Source organism: Pleurodeles waltl, chromosome 2_1 (genome assembly GCF_031143425.1).
Source record: "Pleurodeles waltl isolate 20211129_DDA chromosome 2_1, aPleWal1.hap1.20221129, whole genome shotgun sequence".
In the NCBI taxonomy this organism is placed as follows: domain Eukaryota; kingdom Metazoa; phylum Chordata; class Amphibia; order Caudata; family Salamandridae; genus Pleurodeles; species Pleurodeles waltl.
The window spans coordinates 615,665,135-615,693,089 of record NC_090438.1 but is presented as its reverse complement, the minus strand read 5'-3'; the positions used below and the strand labels follow the sequence as shown (position 1 = coordinate 615,693,089).

General features: G+C 49.1%; 1 long non-coding RNA gene across 1 annotated transcript in view; it reads right to left on the bottom strand.

The window, feature by feature from the left end:
* Positions 1–11,643: 11,643 nt before the first annotated feature.
* The window catches only part of LOC138259057 (uncharacterized), a 42,439-nt gene continuing 26,127 nt past the window's right edge, over positions 11,644–27,955 (bottom strand). The window contains exon 3 of the long non-coding RNA XR_011198629.1: positions 11,644–11,722. This is a non-coding gene — a long non-coding RNA (uncharacterized lncRNA). The remainder of the gene's footprint in view (positions 11,723–27,955) is intronic.

Sequence of the window (27,955 nt, the reverse complement as noted above, 5' to 3'; positions counted from 1 at the left end):
AACCTATTACCCTTGAACTGGATCACACTGCAATGTCTGAGCTAGCATTAATGGGCACCCGCTAACTGACATCCACCACCAGGATCCCATGCCACCGACTAATTATAGTTGTAACACCCACTATACTCACCCCCTTGTGGCTGCTTTGATGCAATCAAGCGCCCATCCAGCTCTGGGTAGGCCACCTCCAGTATGAGGACCATTAGGGGTGTCAGGTTCCGATGGGCACCCTGTACTCATTAGGAGGCCATCCCTAGCTGGGCCTCTGCAGTCTTCCGAGCCCAGCCTCTCAGGTCCTCCCACTTTTTCCGACAGTGGGTGCTCCACCTGCTGTAGATCCCTAGGGTCCGCACATCCTTGGTGATGGCACGTCACAATCCCTTCTTCTGATGGGCGCTGCCCTGCAGAGAAAACACAGACAGGAGGACACCATTGCACATACAATCCAGCCTGTCACACGTACGGCCCACAAATTCCATTTTCATTTCCTTGGCACACACATCACCCAGCACCCACCATGTACACTACCAACACACATACCACCCCCCCAAATGCCACGATGCTTGCACACACATCTCCGTGCAAGCTTGTCACATGCATCGTGCCCAAGGTGTACTCATCTGTTGATCTGGAGGCCCATACAGCTGTCTATACTGAGGTAGGACCCCATCCACCAAGTGCTCCAACTCTTCCGAAGTGAAGGCAGTGGCCCTTTCCCCGGTCACACGGGCCAGGGCAGGATCCAGAAACAGGTCATAGCAGCACACACAGTGTAGGTGTTCTCCTATGGAAAGTCAGGAATCAAGTGAGGATTTAGATAAAAAATGGTGGTCACGTCCGCAGCGGTGTACACTGTCACCGCCGCCGCTGATCCCCACTAGCCACTGTACTCCATAGAGCCCCATATTAGCCAATGAGGAATTGCATGGCAGTGCAAGACCACCTTCCGCCATGACGCACAACGTCGGTGAAGTTACCTCACTTCCACCTGTCCCTAGATACAGGACAGGCAGTCGTCATTTCATGGTGGTGGACTACATTCAGATAATCCATAACTGCGTCATTGCTACAATTTGCACATACATTGCCATTCCAATTGTCCCATCACATCAATGCTCAATGTACACTGAGGAGGTGGTTCCATTGTTCAAATTGTGACAGCCTACTCACTCTTGTGCCCCTTAGATATCTACCACTGCGGATGAATAGGAGGAGGAGACAATCCCCCAAGTGACAGTGGGCTTGGCAGCAGGAATGTCACAGCCAATGTTCTCAATCCTGCTGGCAAGGGTTTTGTCTGCCTTACTCAAACACATGTGCAGCTACATTGCTTTTCCCCAGGTGGAAGATTTGGCCACTGCGAAGGCAGGATTATATGCAATGGGACACATAACCAATATTATTGGGGCGATTGACAGTACACATATTGTGTTTGTCTCCCCCCGCCAGAATGAACAGGTGTTTAGGAATCAGAAGAGTTTCCACTTACTCAATGTGCAAATGGTGTGCCTAGCAGGCCAGTACATCTCCCACGTCACAGCCAAGTTTCCTAGGTCGGTGCATGATGCCTTCGTCCTGAGGAATAGCAGCATCCCAAATGTGATGGCCCAACTACAGAGGCACAGGGTGTTGACCCCATACCACTGTGTAAGGCTGATGTTTGTCCCTCAATACTTGCAGGTGACTTTGGCTACCCAAACCTATTGTGGCTCCTGACCCCTGTGAGGTGTGCCAGGCAGGGGCTGAGAATCGTTATAATGATGCACATGGGCAAACCAGGAGAATTATTGAAAGGACCTTTGGCCTCCTGAAGGGCAGGTTCAGATGCCTCCATGTAACAGGTGGATCCCTGTGCTACTCACCGAGAAGGTCTGCCAGATAGTAGTGGCATGCTGCATGTCATGTTGCACAACCTGTCCCTCAGACGACATGTACCTTATCTGCAGGAGGAGGAGACTGGAAATGCCCCTGTGGCAGCAGTGGACCCTGAGGACAGTGAGGATGAGGAGGCAGAGGATGAGGATGTAGACAACAGAACATCAGTTATACGTCAATACTTCCAATGACACACAGATGAGACAGTGGAACTGACCATTCCTCTGAATATTGTTGTTTTCTGTGTGGCTGTAGCAGGATGGCATTCACTTCCTTTGCATCTCAACTTACTGTCACCTATGGCTTCTAATTTTGCAGATGTTGGTGATATAACAACTGTGTACTGATGAGATGACTACAGACAGCTACAGGTCATATATGTATGCTCTCACAATGTTCAGATCATTTGCACAAGATGTGAATGTTTCCATAAATGCACATTTTCATCACATAAAACACTTTCACTCAAGTTGTGTTCAAGGGTGTTTATTGTAGTGCAAATAATTAACGGAAAAGTGTAATGGAATGGAGTGATGGTAGAGGACAGTCCAGGATATTGTTCCAGTCTGTTGGTAGCACAGGTCCAGTCTCCAAAGGGGTCATAGGAAGGGGTGCAAAGGCAGTTCAAAGTGGACAAGGTGACAGGGTGGGACACAAGGGGGACATTAAGGAGAGTCTCATTTCCTGGCGATGGTCTTGGTCTTGGCAAGTGTCTCTGGCTTCTGTCTGGGTTGCAGGGAATGTTTGCAGGGTGGTTCACTTTCTGCAGGGGGAGGGGTGCTGGTGGCCTGTGGGTCCTGTGGCAGGCCCTCCTGCCCACTAGCTGCAGTGGAAGTTGTGGTATGGTCAGTAGACTGGCTAGTGGTAGGGGCCTGCTGGTGTGCTGTCCATTCCCTCATGATGGTGGCCATATCTGCCAGCACCCCTGCCATGGAGACCATGCTGGTGTTGAGGGCCTGCAAATCCTCCCTGATCTCCTGATGGTGTTCCCACTGCAGCCCCTCCAAATGACCGCCCGCTTGCTCTCCTGCATGCTGGTAAGGATCTGGCCCATCTTGTACTGGGATTGTTAGTAAGCCCCCAGGACATTACTGAGTGCCTCCCCCTAGCGCACAGTGGTCCTCCCAGTGTCTCTGTTACCCTGTGCCTGTGTCCCCTGAACGGTGTGCTCACTGCCACTGACCCCAGGTCCCTGACTGTCTTGGGGGTGAGGTGTGGGCTGGGGTCCCTGTACAGGTGGGCACACTGCTGATTGACATGTCCTGGGGACAGAGGTGTGGGGATGTTGGGTGGGTGCTGTGGTGTTGGATACTGATGGAGGAGGCTCTGTGGTGGACTGTGAGTGGGCCAGGTATTTCATCCAGATCCTGAAGTCCAGAGTTACTGTCATCACTGGAGGAATCTTCTGTTTGGGGACTAGATAGTCGTGGTATCTCCTCTCCTCTGAGATTGGCTGGGGCACCTGTGGGGATGCATGTGATGTATTATGCTTCATGTCTGTGACATATTGTACATCCCTGGCTTCCCCTCTATTGTTGCTGTTGCCCTGCCACCTTTGTTTGTACATGGTGATGTATTGTTGGATTGTTAGTTCTCCATGCTGTGCATTCTTTGGCGATGGGTGTACAGGCAGGGCTGGGAGGGCTGTACATGCATTGGTATAGCATGCAGGGTTGGCATAGGGGTTAGTCAGATGTGTAGGTGCACTATGTGGAATGGAGTGGAGTGATGGGAGTGAGGGTGAGGGTGAGGGGGTGTGATGGCATGCAGGTAGGTGGGGGTGACAGGTAGTAAATGTTGACTCACCATTGTCCAGTCCTCCGGCTACTCCAGTGAGTCCCTCAGGACGCAGTATTGCCAAGACTTGTTCCTCCCATGCTGTGAGCTGTGGGGGAGGAGGTGGGGATCCACCGTCAGTCCTCTGGATGGTAAGCTGGTGCCCTGCTGCCATGGAACGTACCTTCCCTCATAGGTCGTTCCACCTTTTCCTGATGTCGTCTCTTGTTCTTGGATGCTGTCCCATGGTGTTCACCCTGTCCACGATTCTCCGGCATAGTTCCATCTTCCTGGCAATGGATATTTGCTGTACCTGTGCTCCAAACAGCTGTGGCTCTACCCTGACTATTTCCTTCACCATGACCTACAACTCCTCATCAGTGAAATGGGGTGCCTTAGTGGGGACGTGGGTGTTGTGTGGAGTGTGTTGTGCAGAGGGTGTTGAGTGATGTGGTGGGGTGTGGGATGTGGGATGGGGGTTCGTGTCGGATGGACGGGTGTTTGTGGTGTGTGTGTGTAGTTGTCTCACTGGTCTCGTGGTGATTATTGGTGTTTGTAAAGGGTTGTGTGTAATGTTGGTGTGTGTTTTATAGTGCTATGGGTGGGTGGGTATGGTGTGTGTATCAGTGTCTGGTGTGTGGATTTTGTTTAGGCCAATGTTGTGACGTTTTGTATTTTGGTGGCCATTCTGAGCGTGCGGGAGTACCACTAATGGTTTACTGCCACTGAATGTCCACCGTGGTGATTTGTGGGTCATAATGTGGTGGGCGTTGTTTTGTTGGCGTAACGGTATGGGTGTTCGCACCAACAGTTTTGCACTGACATTTGGGCTAGCGGATTTGTGTATGTGGAAGTATTCTGTTGGTTTGGTGTGTATGTGTCATAATATGGCGAACGGATATGTGCCACCGAGGCGGTATGTTGGCACCAGTCACTGCAGCAGTAAGCAACATTTACCCCAATGTCATAATGAGGGCCTCTGCCTGTTAACAACACTTCACAGAACAGAAACTGGAAACTCCCTCTTAAGCAAATTTGTGCTCTCTAAACTCATGCAGAAGGCCCTCTAGCCCCTAAACAACCCTATCTGGTGCAGACCCACAGCTGCTAGAGGGCTAGTTGGGCAACGGGGTCATGTCTCCAGGTGCAGACCGCATTTCCAACAAACCCTAAAGGGTTCAGTATCTTGAAAGTACCAACTGAGCATCGGGAAAAGTGGGTAAAAGACAGCAAAAGTGACTGACCCTACACCAGCCGAATTACAGCCCCATTTGAGGTCCAGGTGACCTGTTTTTTACTGTTCCTAACTACATATGAGATGCCAATGGGACCTGAAGTGTTAGTGCCAACCATAAACTCACCCTACCCCAATAAGGCAAAAGGTATAAAATGAACAACTCAACACAATGTAACCTAGCATCTACCTGCAACAAAACAGAGTTAGAGGCACTGTCTTTCACAATATGTTTATACATTGACAAAACAACAAAGATGCCCTATCACAAACTGGCCAACAGCCACCAAAAACTAATACTAATTACAGGGGTGAGGTCCAGAGACAGGTGTATAATGTAGGCCCCTGCTGACCCTGCAGAGCAGTGGGGGCCCCTACCCCTTCAGGGGACCTCAGCCCTCCAAGGGCCCAAGGTCAATGAATATTTTTGGGATATGTGAGACTCAGGGGCCCCTCACAAAATTCAGCAGGAGGATCCCATCATTTTGCATTACATCCCTGTCTATGTTCCCTGGTTTTATCTCTGCCTATTTACATGTGAGATGCCAAGGTGACCTGAAGTGTCCCATCAGCCATGGTCTCAACTAATCACAGGCCAGTGTGGTTCACCCAACATCTGCTCAACTGGCTGAAGAATATTCTGGCACGCAAATTAAAGCAAGTTCTCTATGAAAATGTTGTTATCTCTTGTGGAAAGGTGAATCCAATCAAAGAGAAAAAAACTTTCCTCCTCTGATACAAATATGGGGGGCGTACCTCAACCTAGTTGGCCTCATGAGATTAGATATCTTTCTGCTCAGACTCTTTGCTGATTCGGTAAGCACCTGAACAAAGAGCCCTCTGTGACATACCTACTTTGGCACTATGTGTGAACAAACTATCCTTGCTTTGCGGAAACACTTTGCCAACCACAACACTTCTGCCAAAAGCAAATCTAGCAAGATCATTGCTCCCCAAATGTAGTATCACAATGACCAGAGGAAGAAGCTCCTTTGGTAACATCTTCTCAAACTCTGTCCTAAAGTTCCTCATGCACAGACCTCCTTTATTATATAACCTCATGGCGGAACCTACTTTTCTGGCACACTTCACAAAACCTCTGATCTGATACACCTTTTGAGCCTTTCCAATGTTTGCGTGGCTGAACATTAGTACTTCACGAGTAGTCATAGCACCTGATGCACAAAAATATATGATTAAGGAAGAGCAGGGTGCCACCAAATTGAACACGTTAGATCATGCTAAGGTGAATATACCATTTAAAACACTCTAATATCCACAGTGTGATCCTCTGCACTACTTGATCGTTAAGCCAAGACAACTTAGCAGCTGTGCTGCCCTAATGGAGAAAGAGTGAGCTTCAAAATATGCTGAGTCAATCTTTACTACTGAAAAGACCAAAGTAGAGTTCCATCAGTGTCAGAGGAGCAATACTGTCTTGTCTGCCCCTGTGGATGAACTTTGAGGTATTCTTCCACAGCCCAGCTTAGGCAATTTTTGGACACAGGGGCCCTTTGAAGGATAATTTGCTCCTCCTGTCCCCCCTTCTCTTTGAGAAAGGTAATCACACTGTTTGGCCAGCTCAGCTCCTCTGCCACCCCCCAACCACATTGGTGTCTGACCTGTATCGGGCCACTAACTCACCCACCCTCAAGACCCCATTAATGCCAAAGGAAAATACACCCTAAAAATCAAGGTCTTAAAGTCAGACCAGCATTTCGTTGGGAGCCCAGGCATTATAACAGGCAGCTTGCTGCCATCAATCAGTCACCTAGAATCCTACCTCCTTTCCATCTCACCTCTGACAGCCCTTCATGGCCCTCTTAAGATTAAAATATCTCTAATCTCTATGTCTTGTACTTTGACAAAAAACGACATGGCAGACAAATGCTTCCTCGCATAGGTAGCAGATAAGCCCTTGTGTCTCAGTAGTGCAAGGAAAGCCACCCAGGATGCCCCAGAGAAAATGTCCCCCTTGCCCCTCTGACCCATGAAAGAAAATACTGAAATGCCCATTCATAGACTCTCCTGTACTTGGGGGATAAGGTGGTTGCCTCAAATTCTATAGTATGGAAACCAAGGGCCTGTCTATGAGTTTGGCAGACGGGATGACCCATCTGCCAAACTTCCAACGGGGAGGTTGCTGCCTTACTGGCTACCTCCCTGACGGGCCCATTATAACTTTCCTGCTTAGCTGACGGGCGGAAACCAAAGTATTAGCAAATAGTGAGCATTGCGAGGGTGCTAGGCAGGGGGACCCCTACTCTGCCCATGTAAAGTGCATGGGTAGTGCAGCTCCCCCCTTTACCCATGCACCTGTTCTCCACCAGTGTTTTCATGGTGGTAAAACTGCCATGAAATGGCTGGCAGGGAACCATGTCATAATCAGCAGGGCAGCGCTGCATGCAGAGCCGCCCTGGCCGATTGTGACCTGCACCCGCTTCAACCTGTTGGAATCACCTATCCTGGCGGAGATGGTGGCATCCTCTGGTCTGATGGCTAGGGTCATAATGGGGCTGTCTTACCAGCAGCAGTCCTGACAGCCACAGCAAGCCTGGCAGTCTAGTGACCGAAAGACACATAATCAGGACTCAAGGTCTCCATAGATGTTCTAGCAGTGGTATAGGAAGTTCTGTCTGCCACCTCTGTCTGGAAATGCCTGAAGTTCTGCAGCTTAAATAGAGCTAGAGAGTCAGCAGCAGTATTCAAAACTCCTGGTACGTGCAAGGACTTAAAGGCACCATTAGCTTTCAGACTCAGCAAAATTATTTCCTTCAGGAAACTCAATGCAATGGTAAATCTAGCTAGCTCTTTGTTGGTTTATGGACTCCACAACTGCCATTTTGTTTTACCAGAACATTTCAGACTGATCATAGAAATGACCAGTCCAAACTGTGAGAGCTATCAAAATAGGAAACAATTCCAAGATGGACACATTTCTTACCATGCCCATTCCAAACTATTCAGCAGGCCATTGTTGCACAAACAATGTGTGACCCATAATTTCACTGAAACCCACACTTTGAGCAGCATCAGTAAATAGACTGAGCTCCTAATCAGATCTGGTGGGGGGGGGGCGGTGCTGGCCAGACCACCAACCCATAAAACTGTTGCAACAAAGAATCCCAAATCTGCAGGTCCTGCTTCATCTTTTCAGGCAGCCTTCAGTGATGCTTCAGCTTAAGGCCTGAAATTGCCAGTGTAATGTATCTTAAGAATGGGTGCCCCATAGGAATGATGTGGAGCCCACTGAGCTGTTGCACCAAGACTTGGAGATGATAACGTGTCACTTTCTTAGCTGCCAAAAGGGCCCTTATTGAATCTCTGAAAACCAACTCTGGCCCTGGGAGAGCCTGCACAGACCAGCTACAGAGCCCACTTCAATACCCAAAAAGGTAGAGTTGAAAGGGGTCCACGTGTCTTCTCCTGGGTTAGGGACAAGATCTTCTAAAGCTTTCCCACATTAAGGGGATTCTGGGGACCCCAAAAATAAGAGTATGTTGGGTTTGTAGGACCCAATGAGAGAGTCTGATTTTTTTTTTAATGCCCACTCCAGGATTGAGTTACATTTCAAAAAGAATGAACAAGAGACCTAGCAGCCCATTGTCACACATTTGTCAAAGTAATATGCAATTTCAGATTGAAACCCAAAAGACAGAAATCCCCTGGATGCACTAGTATTAGTCTGAAAGCTGATTCAAGGTTATGATTTGCCAATAATATCCCTGTAACCAATTTATGCACCATGGCAATAGCTTTGTCAAGCAACGCATAGTTTCCAGAGGATAGGGTTGAGTCGATTGCTTGAGTGACTTATTTATTGTGTGGGGCAGATAGGCTGTGTATAAAGCAAAACTCCCCCGGATGTTTTCAGGCATCACCCTCAGGGTGGAAAACACAAACCCATCTATTTGTACCTTGGAAAAATGCTCTTTTATCTGCCCCTACCTCTTCTCTTTGTCCGTCTCTTGCAAGGCTAATGCCTGGTTTTGACATAAGGAATGCTGGTACTTATGAAAGGAGGCATTGATCCAGAATCCTAAAACTACACTTGAAGCCTTCATATACAATTTGGGTTGCTTGAGTGTTGTTATAACTGTTTAACCAAGGGCTCATAACCTGTAGGATCCCTGCAGAATACACTTTTGCAAAGGGAGACTGACTTTCCGAATTTCTTCTGCCCCTTCTCATGCCCATTTTGTCACATCTAATCTCCGAATGGGAGAGCATACTGAAGAACGAGCTGTTGTGTTTGAACATATATCTTCCTCAGCACCTGCTATTTGTCTTATTATTTGCACAACATACCCTTCTCCTCTCTCCCCCTCTGTGTACTGAGAGAAAGGGCTGTTGAATATGCTCTTTAGACTTTTCAAGAATCATATGATGCATTAATCCCCAATTGATCCCAAAACTAAATCTTACAGGTGATGTTCTTTCTTCTGAATATCCTGTCCTGCTTCTTCGATGACTTTCCACCAAATTCATCATGCGAACAGACAATTTTACGTTGATAGCATGACAACTGAGGCTCTAGCTCTGGGGATTTCTCAACCAACACACTGAAACATAGTGAACAATTTGACCCAATTTGCTAACTTTTCCTCCACTCTTTGTGCTGTGTGTCAACACTCTGTAGATTGTGAACATTTTTGCTTTGCTTAGTTTCTTCCTTTGCTGGGGTTTCCAAGATCAAGTCAAAGATTTTAACAAGCGTACCCTTTAAAATCTTGTCTTTCATTCCTGCAATTGATCTAGTTCTGTTTGCACAGAACACAGCCGAAAACAAGGCAATGGGGAAATCGTACCTGATATGGTTGCCTCCCTGGCCAATGCGTTTAGGACTGGTGCTGACCTCCACTTGCTGCTTATCCCCTGAGTGCTGGAACCCTGCTGAGTACTATTGGCTAGCTGCACTGCACTGGTGCTGTTGGTTCCCCCATTACCAGTGCAGACACCTCAATGCAGGGCTTGAGATTGTACTCCTTGGGCAGGCTCCTCCCTTACCCCCACACTTTAGGAAACCGTCTTTGTTCAGTACGGGCATGGGCACCACATGCTGCACAGCATTGTAACAGCTAGCTGCTGGCAAACGAGCAACGCCACTGACCACTGTGTAGAACTGACCACTGTGTAGTTAATACTGCTCTGTGCAATGGTTTGGTTAACTGCAGTTCCTCCTGGCCCCCCTCCGATTAGCTCTAGGGACCCCTCTCCTTTCATATTATGCTCCTTCCCACCCTCCCAAATCAGCACTGTTGAGACCCCTGGGACCCTGCAGAGTCTGAGCAGGGGGTAGGCCCACAATCCTCAAACCCTCTTTTGCCCCATTGTAGAATTCTTCTCTACAGGGGGAAAAACAGCCCTGGCAGCCACTTCTGCTCTCTTAGGCAGCTCTGAACCCCGTGCTGGTTTTGGGGTGCAATGCCCTTCCTGAAACCCACATTGATGCAAAAACTACAATAATTGTTCATGCAATTCAGCCTACTCGTCACTCTCTCCTTATCCCGGTACTTTTCACTGTGGCTCACCACCCTCTAATTGAGCTTGGCTGGTATACCAAAAGAAAACACAGCACACTTTAATTTCCCCAAGAAGATGAAAAATACACACAATCACTGAGCAGTAGCAACATCGGTTCCCCTTTTGACTACTTATCTCCTTAGTCCAGGTGCTGGAGAGGGAGCAAGCAGTTGACCCCAGCAAAACGGGTAAGGGCAGCGTGTGACCAGGTGGCTGCTGAAAACTAGTGATTTAGCCCATCCCCCCACCACAAGACCTAGCTCAAGGACTCCCTGAGTCACAGGCAGGCCCTATTTCCTATTAATGGCTCTGTGAGTCATAAGTAGAGAGAAAATGATTTCCTACTCAGCTATGGCTCAGAGCATTGGCAAATACCAAAAGGTGAAAATATGGAGTAAATATACTGCCAAAAGGCGCTGCCCTTCCCTGAGTGTTAAGGAAAGCAATAAAATAAAAAGACACTCAGTGCAAGACGTACAAACAAATGTCCCAAGCTGACATCCGCTGTCCTGGAAATAACCACAGCAGTTAATGTAAATAAATTGACTGCTCCCCCCTGGGACGCTGCTACATGGTTCCCACCAAAAACAGTGATGAAGTTTTAAATATTATCTGCTAAAAGGATGCCCTTCAGGAAAAACCAACCTTGCACTGGCCCCTCTAGCCACCAAAGAGGGTGAGCATGCCTGTGAAAAACAGCCTATGAGCCGGTCAACAGCCCCCATTCTCCGCCAAGGCAGCCGCTCATCCGATGTAGGAAAAGAGAGATCTCTGAGACTGCAACAGCTTCCAAAATAATATTGGTTCCTTGTGGTGGGTGGTGGCATCATCCTACATGGAGGGCAGAAAACAAAGCTATGCCCTACCTCACTGCCCTTATCTCCACCAGGCCCACCCTGCTTACAAGCCCACTGTCACCACCAGCTGCTGTGAGACAGCATCTAATGCAGCACAGGCACAAGGTTTCAAAAGATGGCGGGTCGAGCCCAACATAGGGGCTACGCTGCCTGGCCCATCACACCCCCTATAATATCAGCTCTCCCCATTTGGGGAGAAAGCTTCTGGGCATTCTTTGTTTTCTATACATTTTAGAGTTTTAGCCTTCATCCGAAGGCAAGTTTAAATTTGTGCTAATTTATGAATATTTTCATGGGTAGATTCAAAACCAGGGAGCAGTGAAGAAACTAGAAATACAGCCATAGATAACATTTAAATGATGTACCTGAGATGCTGTTTGGGGAGAAGGCATGCTCATTCTTTTTCGGTGGTACTGGTGAAGTTCTCAAGATGTAGATGCAAAATACCGTCTTAGCGCTAACCAAAAAAAAATCAAAAACAGGAAAACATAGCTAGAAGGAGTTAATCAGATAAGAATTGTTTTTGAGGCAGTGACAAACAAGAATTCAAGTTTTCAGTTTCATATTCAAGGTTTCAGTTTTGCAGAGCTCTGCTGGGAGGATTACACAACGAGAGTAGCCATTGATGTAAATCTGGTGAGAGTTAAACGCCTGTCTCCTGAGACAAAAGCATTCTGGAAGGATTATAGGAAAAGAGATGCTTCTCCGGATATGACAGAGATTTGCCATACAATGCTCGATGAGCTAAGAAAAGCACTTTAACTGAAACCCGAGCATCGACAAGAAAGTCATATTGAAATCTAGACTTATTTTCAACTGAAATTTGCAAACTTGCCTCCCAGGTGCCTCTGAAAAAGATACTTCCTCATTCAAGCAATCCCTCCAGAGTTACATGACGACTCAACAAGTAGTAAAGATTCATTTTTGGGAGTGGAGTACCTAACAGCATGCAATGCTGAAACCCAGTATACAGCCATAGATAAACCTTCTTAAAGTGTGCTGAATTAAGTAGTACTATAGGAAGATCAACACATTAGGATGATTGAACCTGATTTTAGTCATGAAAACGTTGCTTGTGTGACTATCTAACAAAGTTCATTCATCTGTATGATACTTACAGATATTTGATACTTGAAATAAAAACATGTAGTCAGAAAATAGTAAAACATAATAAAACACGAATCAGGATAATGAAGGTAGCTACTTAAAAAAGACCCGAAAAACCTATGAGCACTAAGCCACCAATCTAAAAAGTACTGCAACACGTACCCAGTACACACATTAGTTACATAAAAGCCCGGACAATGTACTGCTGAGAAGTTCCAAAATGTTGGTTCTGATGAGGAGTAATTCAGTTATTGTCATACAGTCATTGGTGACCATTAAATGTTACCCCTTTCATTCAAAAATATTTTTTTGGGATGGGAATCACATAGGCATTTGAAGAGCCTGATCTATCCGAGGATCTGGAAAATTGTGCAAATTACTAACCATGCCGTATAGCACTGTGGATTCATGGCTAATTCTGGGAACATTTCCATCGACCGTAGCAGGCCAGTCCAGAAGCATAAATCAGACACCCGAAGCTCAAGAGGGATTTAGGAGTTGAGTATGAACCAATGACTAAAGGAACCAGCTATTCAATAATATGGAGTAATGTACAAGCACCCAGTCAGCAGTTATAAGTATGTGTTGTGGATTTTCAATAGTGCTTGCAGTGAGCTTTTATAGGAAAAATGCACACCTAAAAACTATACAATGAAGTGGTTAGGTTTTATTTGAATGTGTTTATTGAGGGAAAATGTGCCAGAGCTGACTGTGGTTATGAAGAAATAGGGAGAAATTAGGTGATGGATACACCAGTATGTAGTAAATCAACTACCTGATAAAGGTGAATTGTCTGTGCTGAATTGTTTGCCCAACATAGGTGTATTCTTACAAAGTTGCTATGTTTAAGAAAACGTAGAATTTTCAGAGAGGAGCTTGATTACAAATCGTAATTGTGTAAATGATACTGAGATGCGGAGGGATATACAAATCACCTTTATTATAGCCAAACAAAGAAGAAATCTGTAAATGCACTTTTGATATAAACAATTTAAGCTAGCCAGAGATCACATACAGGTCCTCATTCATATCCGTCCGTGTCACGGTTCCTCCTCTTTTGGCCATATTAACGAACGAACCTTAAAATCGAAATCTCTGTCAACCACTAGTAAACGTCTTTATATTTTTCATCAAGCTCAGTGTCAAACACAGTTGGACAGAATCCACGTTCATACCGTAAGCAAGACACAAGACAACCCTATATAATAAAAAACGGGATGCAAATAGCAAACTGAAAGGAAGTTATTGACACAGTGGAAATTGTGGTGTGCCTTTTTATTGAGTATAGCATTCTAATTTATTGAGTATAACATTCTTATTTTCCATCAATTGCCTCTCAAAAGTATTATTTGCTGAACTTACAGAGAGATATGAATAATATGCACGTTTAAAGACGGGTCACTATCACTCCAGTACCACAACAATGCTGAAAAATGTCAGGTCCTACAATGCAAACTGCAAATGGTGAATGCATAGACACAAATGCTTTCCTTGAAAATCTACTCAAACCACATTCTAGTACCATCTAACTTACTATTAATGACGTCTCTGGGAAAAGTGGCCCCCTATCTAACAATATCAAAATACATCTTCTCTATCATCTCTTTAATCTAAAGATGATGGTAAGCAAGGGGGACAGCACTGTGGGATTTTACAAAACTAATTAAAGTTTGCATTTGAGTATGTTCTGTGCATGGGAATGTTTGGAACCCACACCAGAAGCTCAAAGTGGTAAGAGATCTATTATTGTCAACATGGAAGTGCACTCCTTCTGATGAAAAAGCCAGATAAAGGGAGGAGGCCTCATTGTCATCCATAACTCCTTTTGATCCTGCACCCCAGTCAGCCAAGTAACACTCAACTCAGTGGAGCTGCTTTCAAGCCATTTCCCTCTCTCTTCAATGTAGATCGTCACTGTCAATCTCACCTACAGGACTTCATCTAGAACCATGGCTTCATTCATGAATTCTCAGATCTCTTCACCAACTCTTTCATCTGACATGCCCACACCCTTTTGGGTTACTTAAACCTCCCAGATTGTAACACAGGCTCCAAAAAAGAGAGACCCATGCCAAACTCATCAATATACTCACGTGGTACAGCATGTCACACAACCAACATATTCCAAAAGCCACATCCTAGACCTTGTCTTCTTAAATCACCAATAATCTAATGCAAAGCACACCTATCCTTAGACTGGACTGGCCACTTTCCCATTCCCATCTCCCTGCTCAGCGCACTACTAACAAGCCAAGGACAACACAAAAAAGAGGACCAAGCCTTCGAATCCTTCAATGAAAACATAATGATTGAATTCATGTTTCATGCCATCAATTTCACTTCCAATCCCAACACCCTTCTAAACAACACTAACAATTTTTGGGAAAGTTATGTAACAATCCATGCCCAATTACAACATGCAAGTACAGGCAACTACAACATGCAAATACAAGCCAAAGACTTCAGCATACTGATATTCTAAAACATTTGCTGACAATAAATGAATCATCTGCAAACAAGAAAGAAAATGGAAGCAAAACAGAACTCCTGAGGACCTCTTGATGCTTAAGTCCTTCTGTGCAATATGAGGCGGCTCATCACATCAGCCAAACCAAGGTACTATACCATTACCATCAACAAAGTCACCAACAAAAGCAGAACACTGTTCAGGATAGTGAAGCACTGCATCAAGTCCTTGCAAGATCCATCTATTCCTCACTCCACAGAAAAGTACAATGGCTGCAACCTCTCCTTCAGAGACCAAAAACAGAAGATCCAACAGCACATATGGGCTACCAAGCCCGCTTCATCTCTTACTTCTATCCCATCCCATACAATACCACAATAGTCAACATTCAAAGTCCTATGTATCTCAGATCTGGCTGACATACTAAATTCCCTCAAAGTCACTTCTTATGAAACTGTTGTCTTACTATTGTCCTTCACCAAACTCTCTCTGGGAATAATCTCTTACTCCTAATTTTTGTTGTCAAGGCCTCCCTCACTCATGATATGTTCCAAGATACTCCACTCCGAAAGAAATCTACACTAGACCCTGATGACCTCTCCAACTATTGGCCCATCTCTCACCAACCATTCATCAGCAAGATAATGAAAAAACTCAACTCCTCAATCACAACAGTGATAACCATCTCATGTATGACTACCAGTCTAGCTTTAGATCACCCTGCAGTATGGTGGCCACCACATCACACATCATAGAAGTTTCCTTCTTGACCATAGATGAAGAGGACACTGGCTTCTTGATATTGCTGGACCTCTCAGCTGCTTTCAACATAGTCACCCATTCCACCCTCAGATCCACCCTAGAGTCGTGAATGGGATCCACTGGCAATGTCCTTCCCTGGTTCAACTCCTACTTTTCCAGCTGACACCAGTAGGATCAAATGGGCACCTACAGGTCACAAAAGATCCCTATCACATGTGGAGGACCCCAGGATTCCTTACATAGAGCCCCTTGGTACTGTAAATATACATTTTGTACAGCGGTTCACCTGGAATTCACTTATAGTCACATTTCTTTTCTTGCCGGAGAGAGTTAATCCTGCATGCATTTAATGTACAGCAAATGTACACCCTTTTGCTGAATTTAATAACTAGTTATCACAAACATGGATTACACAAAAAATGAAAACTTTGCAGTACAAATAGTAGACAAAACAGCGGATGTGCCAATAGTAAAACACTTGGAAGCAAAGTAAACTTGATTAAACTTTCCAAATGGGATTTGTCAGCGCGCGCAAGTCTAATGAGTGCACTTTAATTAATCCCAGTTGTTTAAATGTGCTTAGTTGCCGACCTGTCTGATTTAAAGGTTCCGTGAGCTTTTTATAGCAATGGTTGTCCCACCTGTCCCTAGCAAACAGAGAGCACTTTCTAGAGCCTGGGACCCAAAACCCCCCTATGAAGTCTGCATTCTCTGTTAAAATGCTCATGAAGCCAGGGAATCCCCTGAGAATCTTATGAATGCCAAAAAGTGAGAACTCTGAAACAGAGATCTTGAGGGTAGCTCAGCACAATGGTCAAAAAGTCTGTCTCTACAGAAATAACATTGTTAGTGCACTAGAAGATGGATGGACATGGCAAACAGAGGTTGGTGCAGCCATTCTGGGCCACCATTGTAAGAGAAGCCAAATGATATAGCACGTGACAGAATGTCCATTAGATCATCACAGAAGTGGGAAAAGCATTAATAGAACTCTGTTTTCAGTCATGAAGAATGTGATGTGCCACACATGATAGCAGTTCCAAACATTTGGAGCTGACATCCAGGCTGTCCACAAATAGGTATTTGACACTGACATAGAAGATCTGTTGAATCTGTAAAGAAAGAGCAAAGTTGCTCGAATCTCTCAAATTCTCATTTACATAAGATGCTCATGAGATGTGATCAGTCTGATTTAAGATCTTTTGAAGAAGGTAGAACTCCTGCAACTGATGCCATTGATTAATGTATCAGTCAATTCATGCAATGCACTATTAAGTTGTTTCCTATCTTCAGGATAATTGTTGTTTGCCAGGTTCAGTACTGACAACAAACTGGACAACAGTTCTATAGCAAGTAAGTGTAACATCTGCAGGACCAACGTAGGCTATGGGCACTTCTGAGAATGATGTGCCTGAGCCCAGTGACTTGAATCATCCTTAAAAGGAAAATTCATATTACTGAAACAAATGGATCCACTGTTTACACCCCGGGGGCTGAACCCACCAACAAATATGGGCAGTTCTCTGGCTTATATTTGTGAAATGGATAACACGTTTCCTTTCCTTGAGGCCTTGCAAACATATACTGTTGATGCCAAAAGTACAGGGGAGATAGAGACATCACCTAAATTGGATTCCAAGTCCAAGTAAGTGATCATCACGAGGGGTCAACAAGGGTCCTTCTGAAAGAAAGAAGATGACACTCTAACTCCTTCTTTGTGCACTGTGCCCTCATTAGCGGATGTTTCAAAGAGCAGAGTGGTTCAGACTTTTGTAGCGATAGGCTACTAAGAACATCACTTGCCTCCTCACCTTCATGGAAACTCACAAACTGGTAAGAATTCCGGTAGAGGCTTATGTACTACTGTAGGGGAACTTGCTTGGAATTGATCCTGGCTGATATTAAGGTTTGTATGATTGAACTGCTACAGTTGGTTTCCATGTTCTCTAACTCATTAGAATTCCTTACTGGTTGATGGAAATTATCCAAAAAGAAGGTCTCCCAGTTTGCTCCTCGATGTACGGCTGAATTATTTCTTGGATGGAATCACTGACACTTTGGGCTGAATGTGGAGGAGCATAAATTAATGACACTCAAATTATTCATATTGCTTTAAACACTATGGGGGTCATTCCAACATTGGCGGTCGGTGTTAAAGCGGCGGCTAACCAGCCAACAGGCTGGCGGTTTAAAAAATGGAATTCTGACCCTGGCGGAAACCACCAACAGAGACCGCCACTTTAACACTCCGACCGCCACGGCGGGACAAACAAACAGCGCAGCGGTCACCGCCAACAGACAGGCGGGAGTCAATGTACCGCCCACCCTATCATAACCCACCAATCCGCCACCTTTTCCGGGGCGGTAGCCCCGCCGATAAAAACACGGCGGAAACAGACATTTCAAACGGAAAACGCTCACCTCCATACACCCCACGAGGAATCTGGACAGCATGGAACCCGAACTACACATCCTACCAGCTATTGTATTCCTGCTCCTCTACCAGGAGCACGAACGCCGGCGCAGAAGACTACGGTGAGTACTGCACCTACGACACAGGGGAGGGGGGAGGAGAAAATATTACGGGCACACATACGCTACACACCCACCACCACCCTCACCCACTACAACACACACATCAATGCATAGCAATACATCACTGTTACAACCTCCAAACCCCCCGGAAGAATGCAAAGACAAAATGAAATGATCATAAACAGTCGAATATATTGCATTATCGGCATATAAAAATATCACACATTTAAAACTAATATATACATAAATATTAAAATTCCGATAATTTTAGCTGTCATTGTCCGTGGACCACTGGGCCCAAATCACATCGGCAAGGCCCCCACAGGATACCTGACACCAACGGAGAGAACACTGCAGGGGCATCAGATAGAAAAACTACCGGCACCTCAGGGGGAAGGGAAGGGGGGGCACCTCAGCCACATGAGTACACGACGCCAGATCCACGAGGGGCCTCCATGGCCACTGTCCGATCCTGGGGAGTGCAAAGCCACAGTCTCTCAAGTCCATACAGTGGGTGGCTTGCCCACTCTACCATCCTGGGGAGTGCAAAGCCACAGTCTCTCAAGTCCATACAGTGGGTGGCTTGCCCACTGTACCAAAAACAACAAGTGATGGACGGAATGCTGAACATTGTCAAACACTCACCCCCAGTCACAGATCTGGGTTTAATCCATCGTTCTTTTGCTCACCATGCCACCCCAGTTTGGACCCAGCCATATGCAAATCAGTCTTGACCCTGTTCCTCATGGGAACAGTCCAGCCCGAACTGCCAAGCCAGGTCCTCACTGGACCGGAAACAAGCATCCTGAGACCGGTTTCGGGGTTTCACCCCTCATCAGCCAGGCTAGCTTGAATCCAGTGGCATGGGAAGCACGGGACCCACGTCTGGGCATACCCTTCCCACTTAGGGCAACAAAGCAAAAACAACAAGTGATGGACGGAATGCTGAACATTGTCAAACACTCACCCCCAGTCACAGATCTGGGTTTAATCCATCGTTCTTTTGCTCACCATGCCACCCCAGTTTGGACCCAGCCATATGCAAATCAGTCTTGACCCTGTTCCTCATGGGAACAGTCCAGCCCGAACTGCCAAGCCAGGTCCTCACTGGACCGGAAACAAGCATCCTGAGACCGGTTTCGGGGTTTCACCCCTCATCAGCCAGGCTAGCTTGAATCCAGTGGCATGGGAAGCACGGGACCCACGTCTGGGCATACCCTTCCCACTTAGGGCAACAAAGCAAAAACAACAAGTGATGGACGGAATGCTGAACATTGTCAAACACTCACCCCCAGTCACAGATCTGGGTTTAATCCATCGTTCTTTTGCTCACCATGCCACCCCAGTTTGGACCCAGCCATATGCAAATCAGTCTTGACCCTGTTCCTCATGGGAACAGTCCAGCCCGAACTGCCAAGCCAGGTCCTCACAGGACCGGAAACAAGCATCCTGAGACCGGTTTTGGAGTTTCACCCCTCATCAAACAGGCTAGCTTGAATCCAGTGGCATGGGAAGCACTGTACCATCCTGGGGAGTGCAAAGCCACAGTCTCTCAAGTCCATACAGTGGGTGGCTTGCCCACTGTACCATCCTGGGGAGTGCAAAGCCACAGTCTCTCAAGTCTCTACAGTGGGTGGTTTGCCCACTGTTACATCCTGGGGAGTGCAAAGCCACAGTCTCTCAAGTGGATGACAGTGTCCACTGGTTCTGGAGGGGGACTGGTGCCCAGAGTGCTTCGTGCAGCCCTGCCCGACACAGATGCGGCACTGCCCCTTCCGCCAATGGGCCAGCGGTGCTTGAGATGAAGGGCTCAGTGCAGCGGTGCTTGAGACGGCGGTGCCCAGCAGAGCGGTGCTTGAGATGAAGGGCCCAGCGGAGCGGTGCTTGAGATGAAGGGCCCAGTGCAGCGGTGCTTGAGATGAAGGGCCCAGTGCAGCGGTGCTTGAGACGGCGGTGCCCAGCGGAGCGGTGCTTGAGATGAAGGGCCCAGTGCAGCGGTGCTTGAGACGGCGGTGCCCAGCGGAGCGGTGCTTGAGATGAAGGGCCCAGTGCAGCAGTGCTTGAGATGAAGGGCCCAGTGCAGCGGTGCTTCAGATGGCGGTGCCCGGCGGTGCCCAGCGGAGCGGTGCTTGAGATGAAGGGCCCAGTGCAGCGGTGCTTGAGACGGCGGTGCCCAGCGGAGCGGTGCGTGAGATGAAGGGCCCAGTGCAGCGGTGCTTGAGATGAAGGGCCCAGCGGAGCGGTGCTTGAGATGAAGGGCCCAGCGGAGCGGTGCTTGAGATGAAGGGCCCAGTTTAGCGGTCCTTGCCCTGTTCAGCGGTGCTTGCCTTGGCGGTCCTTGCCCTGTTCAGCGGTGCTTGCCTTGGCGGTCCTTGCCCTGTTCAGCGGTCCTTGCCCTGTTCAGCGGTGCTTGCCTTGGCAGTCCTTGCCCTGTTCAGCAGTGCTTGCCTTGGTGGTCCTTGCCCTGTTCAGCGGTCCTTGCCCTGTTCAGCGGTGCTTGCCTTGGCGGTCCTTGCCCTGTTCAGCGGTGCTTGCCTTGGCAGTCCTTGCCCTGTTCAGCGGTCCTTGCCCTGTTCAGCGGTGCTTGCCTTGGCGGTCCTTGCCCTGTTCTGCAGTCCGTGCCCTGTGCAGCGGTGCTTGCCTTGGCGGTCCTTGCCCTGTTCAGCGGTCCTTGCCCTGTTCAGCGGTGCTTGAGTTGGCGCTCCTTCATTGCCCAGCTGGGCTGTGGCTGGCGCTCCTTCATTGCCCAGTTGGGCTGTGGCTGGCGGGGCCCTCCTGCACACCTGGGATGGGGCTGGTGGGGCCCTCCTGGGCAGCTGGCCTGCTGCCGGACTTGTCGGGCGTGCTGCCCTTCCCACCCTTCCCTGGTCGTCTGTGGTCCTTTTCCACCTTTGGCGGTGTGCCAGGTGGCACCACACTTCCAGCCGGAGCCAGGGTAGGGATTTTGGTCCCTGGTGTCCTTGACCTCTGGCGCCGGGCACTGGTGATCTTTGGGTGTTTTTCCGGGGTGGGCTGGCCATGCCTTGGCTCCTACCAGAACTAGTTGCCCTTGAGGGTGGGGGACTCCACAGTCCTTGGACAACAGTCATGATAGGTCCTGGTTTGGGGGTGGCTGAGATGCTGATTGCAGTCTTATTCGATGGACGGGGTGGGGGAGTTGTTGGAAAGAGGTCAAGTTTGGAAAGGAAAATCAATTTGGAAAGAGAGGGACGGCTAGGTGTAGTGGGTAAGGGAGTGGAGGAAGAGGATGTGGTTGTAGGAGTGTGAAGTCTGGTGTCTTTGGGTGCAGGTGCTTGGGCTGGAGGCTGTCGTGAGGTGGATGGCTGTTGGGTGGGTGGCTGCCTGCGTTTGTGTGGTTTGGAAGAGGGGGCGACAGACACACTGGGAGAGGACACAGGGGACGTGTAAATGGTAGTGGGGGTGGTGACTGCACGTGTGCGGAGTGTTCTGGTGGGTGTGCTGGTGATGGACGTAGTGGCTGAAGATGTTGTGCATGCAAGTGTGAGTGGAGACGTCACAGGGAGGGAGGAGGGAGACGAGGAGGAGGGGGACACAGTGGAGGCAGTGGGTGTTGGTGTGTCTGCATGTGGATGTTGCTTGTGTGAATGCTTGTGTGAAGTGTGGTGCTTATGTCCGGATGAGCTTCCCTTGGGTGTTGAGGTGTGTGCAGGCTGGTCTGTAGGTGTGTCTGGGATAGGCAGAGGTACAGGGGATTGGGTCTGGGTGGAGGAAGTTGGAGGGGGGAGGCTAGAGACAGGGACAATTGCTGCCGTCAGTGCTGAGGCCAGAGCGTTGAACGATCGCTGATGGGCAGCCTGACCCGAATGAATGCCCTCCAGGTATGCATTACTCCAGTGCACCTCCCTTTCTACACCCTGGATGGCATTCAAAAGGGTAGACTGCCCAACAATGATGGTCCTCAGGAGGTCAATGACCTCCTCACTGAGGGCAGCAGGGGTGACAGGGGCAGGGCCTGAGGTGCCTGGGGCGAAGGAGATGCCCCCCTTCCTGGGTGAGCGGGCACGGGGCAAACGCTGAGGGGCTGCTGGGAGGGCGGTGCTGGTGCGCTGGGTGGCGGTTGTACCTGTTGTTGCGGGGGGGACGGATGTTGCCGCCACCACAAGGGAGCTCCCTTCAGAGGACGAGTCGCTGCCACTGACATCAGCACGAGTCCCCGCTGTGGAGCTCCCCTCGCCCTCCGTCCCACTGGTGTACTCAGAGTCCATTGCATGGCCCTCCAGGGCCATGTGGGATGCAGCTCCTTCGTGCTCCGATGCCACTTCTCCTCCGCCTGATGATGCTAATGCACACATGAACAGGAAGACCACAAAAAAGGGGAGGGGGAGAAAGAAAGACATGTTGAGTGCATGGATTACCGCTACCGTTGGCGGAGTGGACAGACACAGAAGCCCCCTGCACTACGCTGCGCACTTGGGGCCCACTACTCAATCAGTGGGACATGGCCTACAAGCCTATGGACGACAACTGCACACATAGATGACACAGGGCCATGAATAGCTGTACTTGGCACCCTACAGAGGTGGGGGGCGGGGGCACAGGGCCATGCCTTACGGAGGGGCCTAGCCTACAGAAATCGCCCTGGCCTAGAGATACCCACAGCCCACCTCCCCCACCCAGACACCTCCACTGCGCGCAAAGTCACCAGAATGAGAGTGTACTCACCCCCTTGTGTCTGCTGTGATGTCCTCACGCGCCCATCCAAATCGGGGTAGGCCACCGCCAGGATCCGGGACATCAGGGGGGTCAATTGACGACTGGCACCCCTCCTACGTTGGGAGGCCATCCCCAGCAGAGCCTCCGCTGTCTTCCTGCTCCCGCGTCGGATGTCCTCCCACCTCTTCTGGCAGTGGGTGCCCCATCTGTTGTGGACCCCCAGGGTCCGGACGTCCTTGGCGATGGCACGCCAAATAGCGATTTTCTGGTGGGCGCTGACCTATGTGACATGTACAGGGGGAGAAAAAAAATCATCATCTTCTGCATGCTTGATGTGAGTGGCCCCCCATCCCCACCCTTGCCATGTGGCCAATGCTCTCATCTGTCGTCTGATGCATGCCTCAATCGCTCCCCTCCCCACCATCTTTCATCCACCCGACTCAACCCAGGCATTGCCCACAAAGCATGGTCCCACTGTACTTACCTGTTGGTCTGGAGGACCGTAGAGTAGTGCATACTGGGGGAGGACCCCATCCATGAGTTTCTCCAATTCTTCAGAAGTGAAGGCAGGGGCCCTTTCCCCAGTCGCAGCAGCCATTGTCTCTTCCAGACCGAGGTCACAGCAGCACTTGCAGTGTAGGTCCTCTCCTGTGGAAGATCAGGTATCGAGTGATTAAGCAGATAGAAAATGGCGGTCACGCCCGCGGCGGTGCGTACCGCGACCGCCGGCGCACATCGTCATTGGCTCGTGAAACCCATAGCATTCTATGTTAACCAATGCGGCTTTGCGCCGCGGTCTTCGACCGCCTACCGCCACGGTGTGCCACGCCAGCGCATTGACCTCACATCCCATTGTCACACTTCACAGGTCAGGCAGACGCCATTTCAAGGGCCCACATGGCTTCATTTCTACTGCGTCACACATACCTAGGCCTTTCCTCAACACTCATACAAACCATTCAATGCATAGTGAATCGTGTTGTGTGCAAGCTGTGGGAACGTACCTGTGGGTTGATTGACTCTGTGCTCGCTGTTGTCCTTCCTAGGCACCGTCCGCTGGGCAATACGAGGAGATGGAGGAATCTTCCCGTGTACAGACCGCTGGTGGACCTGTCGACAATGGAGGAAAGACATGTCATACTGACATACAGGCTTGACCGAGCCACTATACAGGAACTGTGTGCCCAGCTGGAGGCAGACCTGATGTCACCCATCCGCCAACCCACAGGGATCCCCCCTCTAGTGCAGATGCTGTCAGTACTCCATTTCTTAGCAAGTGGGTCATTTCAAACAACAGTGGCCATATCATAAGGGATGTCTCAACCTATGTTTTCCAAGGTGTTGTCCAGAGTGTTGTCTGCCCTGCTGAAACACATGAGGAGCTACATCATTTTCCCTGAGATGGGGGATTTGCCTACAGTGAAGGGTGATTTCTATGCCCTTGGACATATCCCCAACATCATGGGTGCCATTGATGGGACACATGTGGCTTTGGTATCCCCCAGCAGGAGTGAACAGGTGTACAGGAACAGGAAAAGATATCATTCGATGAATGTACAGATGGTCTGTTTGGCAGACCAGTACATCTCCCATGTTAATGCCAAGTTCCCTGGCTCAGTGCATGACGCCTACATCCTGCGGAATAGCAGCATCCCGTATGTGATGGGTCAACTCCAGAGGCACCGGGTGTGGCTATTAGGGGACTCTGGTTACCCCAACCTGTCCTGGCTACTGACCCCAGTGATGAATCCCAGGACCAGGGCAGAGGAACGCTACAATGAGGCCCATGGGCGGACTAGGAGGGTGATCGAACGCACCTTTGGCCTCCTGAAGGCCAGGTTCAGGTGCCTCCATATGACAGGTGGATCCCTAATGTACTCACCAAAGAAGGTGTGCCAGATCATCGTGGCCTGCTGTATGCTTCACAACCTGGCTTTGCGCCGCCAGGTGCCTTTTCTGCAGGAGGATGGTCCAGATGGTGGTGTTGTAGCAGCTGTGGAGCCTGTGGAGAGTGAAGAAGAGGAAGCCGGAGAGGACGACATAGACAACAGGAACACAGTAATAGAGCAATATTTTCAGTGATACACAGGTAAGAGTAAACACCGGCATATTACATTTACTTAAAGACTCCTACCTCTCTACTGTCTGACTTTTTCCCCCAGTGTATGGTAACTGTGTTGTGACTTTCCCTTCCGTTTTCAGAGCTGTGGGCCCCACTGCGTGACATCTGCTTTGTTTCCCCATGGACTACAGCTGTGTGACAGCGGTTTGTTGGCATCACAATGTGAATAACAATTTTGGCACTGTCATGTCTAATACATTTGTTAAAATCACAGACAGACTCCAGATTGTTTATGTGCAATAAGTGTGTTTATTCAAGTGCTATAATTTGGATGGGTGGTTGCAAATCTGTGAGGGGTGATGGTGGAGGATTGTCCATGGCAGAGTCCAGACTATCAGGTTCACAGGTGCATTGTCCAAATGCCTGTGGGAAGTGGAGCAGGGGCAGTTTAAGGTTGGACAGGGTGACAATGTGGGACAGTGGGATGACAATCAGGGCGGTATCCTTTGCTGGCGGGGGTCTTGACATGTTACTCTGTCTTCTTCCTGGATCTCAGGGCCCACTTGCGGGGTGGTTCTCCTTCTGCAGGGGGTGGGGTTCTGGTGGCCTGTTGGTCTTCTGTCGGGGCATCCTGTCCACTAGCGCCGGCGGAGGTGGTAGCCAGTTCTTGTTCCATGCTAGTTTCAGGGGCCCTTTGAGGTGCCACAGTGGTCCGCAATGTGGAGATTAACTCATTCAGGGCCACTACGATGGTACCCATGGCGGTACTGATGTTTCTCAGTTCCTCCCTGAACCCCATATACTGTTACTCCTGCAGAAGCTGGATTTCCTGAAACCTGGCCAGGACCGTCGCCATCGTCTCCTGGGAGCGGTGGTATGCTCCCATGATGGAGGAGAGGGCCTCGTGGAGAGTGGGTTCCCTTGGCCTGTCCCCCCCCTGTTGCACAGCTGCCCTCCCAGTTCCCCTGTTTCCTTGGGCCTCCGTCCCCTGGACCGTGTGCCCACTACCACTGCCCCCAGGTCCCTGTTGTTGTTGGGCTGGTGGGTTAGCCTGGGTTCCCTGTAGTGGTGGACACACCGCTGATTGACGTGTCCTGGGGACAGAGGTATGGGCCCGCTGGGTGGGTGCTGTGCTGGTGTTCCCAGAGGGGGGAAGGTCTGCTGTGGCCTGTGCCTGTCTGAGGGGAACCGGCTGTCCCGAGGTCCCCGATGGACCGGGCTGGTCATCTAGATCCAGGGAGACAGAGCTGCTGTCATCACTGTGGGCCTCTTCTGGGGGTGGAGGGGACATTTGTGGACCCTCCTGCGCGGTGACCTGGCGTTCGGGTCCTGCAGGGGTATAAAAGTATGGTTATTGCTTCTGTGTGTGCCAATGGCATGCAATGGGTGGGTGCCCGTGTACCCCAGTGCTGGCATTCCTCTGTGGGGGCTGTTGTGACGGTGTTTTGGGGGGGGGGGTGATGGGTATGTGCATTGGGCATGCTTTGGTGATGGGTGTCCATGCTTTGGGGCAGCATGCAGGGCTAAGTTTTGGGATGGGTGGGCTGTGATGGTGAGACATTTGCAAGGGGTAGTTGTGATGGGGGTGAGGGTGAGGGTGGGGGTATGAGTTGGCATGCAGGTGGGGTGGGGGGGATGAAGTAGTGAAGATGGGACTTACCAGAGTCCATTCCTCCACCGACTCCTGCGAGGCCCTCAGGATGCAGGATGTTCAAGACTTGCTCCTCCCATGTTGTAAAATCTGGGGGAGGAGGTGGGGGTCCGCCGCCAGTCCGCTGTACCGCGATGTTGTGCCTTGATACCATGGAACGCACCTTCCCCCGTAGGTCGTTCCACCGCTTCCTGATGTCGTCCCGATGTCTTGGGTGCTGTCCCACAGCGTTGACCCTGTCGACTATTCTGCTCCATAGCTCCATCTTCCTGGCAATGGTGGTGTGCTGCACCTGTGTCCCGAACAGCTGGGGCTCTACTCGTACGATTTCCTCCACCATGACCCTGAGTTCAGCATCTGAGAACCTGGGGTGTCTTTGAGGTGCCATGGGGTGGTGTGGATGATGTGTGGGGTGGAGTGTGTAGTGATAGGTGGGGTGCTATTTAGTGGTGTGTTGTGTGAGGTGCGTGGAAGTTCTGTGGGTATTGGTATTGTGTGCCTGTGGATGCTTGGTAGTTGACTGTGGTGTCTCTCTCTCGCCTTCTCTCAGAATTTCTGGTGGTAGGGGTTTGTGGGTGATGTGGGTGTGTGTTTTATATTGTATTGGGTGTGTGGGAGTGGTGTGTGTATGTGTATCAGGTGTGTGTATTTCGAATAGTCCAATGTGGTAGTGTTTTGTACGAGTATGTGTATTTCGACCGCGGCGGTGTGTACCGCCAATAGAATACCGCGGTTGAAAGACCGCCGCGTGGATTCGTGGGTCGTAATGGCATGGGCGTATTTCTGTTGCCGTGACGGTGGAGGTTTGGTCATCGCCAGTTTATCGCTGACCTTTGGTGTGGCGGACTTTTGTGGATGTCGGTATTTTGGCGGTTTGCCTGTTGTGGGTCAGAATGACCGTGGCGGTTTACCGCGACCGCGGCGGTGTTATGGCGGTCTTCTGTCTGGCGGTAAGCGCCTTTTACCATCGAGGTTGGAATGACCACCTATATCCTCGATTATGAGGGTCCATTTAATGATAATGGAGTTGGTAATAGCTGTATGATTCACTCATTGACAAAACACATACAATAACTATGTACATAAATAAAGATTGCAAAACACCCTGTGACATGTCATAACAATGCTGAAGGTTCCATGGACCACCAAGAGCAAGATAAAGAAACTAAACAATATAAAAAGTGACATATTGGTTTCTTTCTTCAGAGTGTGGATATGAGACTAAATCAAGACCCAGAGCTTCATGCTTGTTTGTTATAAACACTGTAATGTCCTACTCTCTCTTCATACTACAAATGATAGCAAATATGGATTGGTCCAGCGTTTCTTTGCTAATTACCATCACACATATTAGTCTTTTAGAGCTACCACAGCTCAACCCCACTTTTTTTATTCTTCAATCTTCTTACCAGGCATAGTAGGCAAATTTTCC